At 38.5% G+C, this 2,146-nt stretch overlaps 2 protein-coding genes across 4 annotated transcripts in view; one reads left to right on the top strand and one right to left on the bottom strand.

The window, feature by feature from the left end:
* elp1 (elongator acetyltransferase complex subunit 1) overlaps positions 1-2,146 on the bottom strand; it is a 27,673-nt gene that overhangs the window by 9,308 nt on the left and 16,219 nt on the right. The gene's annotated exons all lie outside the window — the stretch shown is intronic.
* The window catches only part of LOC109956699 (probable carboxypeptidase X1), a 16,301-nt gene that overhangs the window by 11,888 nt on the left and 2,267 nt on the right, over positions 1-2,146 (top strand). The gene's annotated exons all lie outside the window — the stretch shown is intronic.

The raw sequence follows: 2,146 nt of genomic DNA, 5'->3' as shown, positions 1-2,146 counted from the left end.
TTTTCTATGCTGGCTCCAGGTGCTCTATAAATACAGCTTATTACAACATTTTTCTTTTTTTCCACGAGTATTTCTACAGTCACACACTCCAGCAAATTATCCACCACCCTTGACATTTTCTTCACTTTCTTACAACAAAAGTTTTTATCTGTGTACAAGGCCACACCACCTCCCATCTTATTTTCCCAGTTTGTGCATACCAAGTTATAGCCATCAAGGTCAAAATCCATTCCCCTTACATTATTCATCCAAGTTTCAGAAATAGCAATTTTATTAAAAGAATGTGTAAGACTACTAAGATAATGTTTTATACTCTGAAAGTTTGCGTATAAACTTCTGCTATTAAAGTGAATTAATGATAATTTGTTTTCAGTCTTAACATTGCTGTTAAACTGCTCATCCGTGTAATACTTGCAGTTATATTCAGAGTTCTTAAAAAAGTTTTCTTCAGGGTCAAAGTCATCATCCGGTTCATGATAATGAATTTCAGTATTTCCAATTGTGTTCAGTTCCAGATCCAGTCCCTCGAAAACTCTTAACTTCTGTAACAAATCACTTGCCTCATTTCGTACATGGGTCATGCTTGTTGTTGTTGGTTCCAACGCTCATCTGCCATCGCAGATATCAATATACCAGCGTATTTCTTCATACCACTGAGGGTCCAGCGACCCCTTCATACTCTCCTTGTCTCAGCATAATTAATAGGCACACCCAAATTCAACATAAAGGGTTACTCCTAATATTCAGTATTGCATTCCCACAAAGTTGGGAAACTCACAAGAGACAGATTTTATAAAAGAATGGTCACAATTGAAGCAGCAGAGACAAACATATCATAGTATCGGTCAAATAAAAAAAAAATCCCATAATGCACTGCAACTTGTCTTTTCATTAGACAAGTTTGAAACATGTCTAACAGCCAGCTGCGGAAGAAGTATTCAGATCCTTTAATAAAACAAAAAGTACCAATCCAGTGGTGCAAAAATACTTTGTTACAATTAAAAGTCCTGCATTCAAAATCTTACTCAAGTAAATGTACAGAAGTATTACCAAGCTAAATATACTTAGAGTGTCAAAGTAAAAGCACTCATCGTATCAAATGGCCCCATTCAGAGTGTCATACAGTAAATGATTATTAGTTGTGTTGCTTTAGTGTGTGAGCAGCACGTTGGTTGTAAGCGTATCTTGGACAGTTAATACCCCATTCACATAAAGACAGCTCTGTCAATAATTCTATTGTCGTGTATAGAATTAATTCACAGGGAGAATCACTGCAGTGCCAATCATCATTTATTGAACAATATATTGTAATGTGAATTCAGAGGGAGAGAAACAGAACCACCTGGAGTTTTGGATCTCTGCAGAGTTTGGAGTCTTTGTCTGTCTTCTAAAGTCCCCCCAAATGCACCCACACGCTCGCCAAGTCTGAGTCTCTCTTATCAGCTTTGCAGCTGATTATATAGCTTGAACCTCCTGCATCATGTCAATCTGGACATCTAGCGGGCCCCCTCCCTTCTCACTCCGGTTCTGGGAAGCCCCTAGAATTACTAGGAAACAGGACGCTGGACCCCATGTTTATGCAGAGGATCCTCACAAAAGTTTATCTCTGACCATACTTAACCCTGTGGTGGTTAGCAGTAAATCAGACTCCAGAATAAATATGTAATCAAACAGCGTGTAGCTCATATTTGGTATCGGCTTGTGTAGGGAGAGCTAAGTGGTCATTAAGTTCATGTGAATTGAGTTTATGTAAGTGATCAAAATATTTCCTGTTTACTTAGAATGTAACTAACACTGAATGTAACTAACACTTCTTTGCTTGTTGCTGTATGTGTGCCTTATCCTTCTCTTTCATCAACTCTACCATCACCGCCCTCAGACCACGATCAGAAGGTTTCCCGACTCTGTGAGCCCGCTCCATCTCAATTTCTTGATGAATTTGCAGTTTATTCTTTAGAATCTCCTTCACCTTACATTCCGCTTCCGTCCAGCTTTCTCCAGCTGACTCCTTGATTCCCTCAAAGATCAAGTTTTTTTGCTTGGACTGTACTTCAAAATACTCAATTTTATCCGTTATGGCTATTAAACTCTCACAAGTTTTGTAGACATCATCCCTTGTCTCCTTGGTTTGTATTTTCTGTTCACC

Source organism: Monopterus albus, unplaced genomic scaffold, assembly GCF_001952655.1.
Source record: "Monopterus albus unplaced genomic scaffold, M_albus_1.0 scaffold21.1, whole genome shotgun sequence".
Lineage (NCBI taxonomy): Eukaryota > Metazoa > Chordata > Actinopteri > Synbranchiformes > Synbranchidae > Monopterus > Monopterus albus.
Note: the sequence above shows the minus strand (reverse complement) of the source record. Positions and strands in the feature narration are given on the sequence as shown.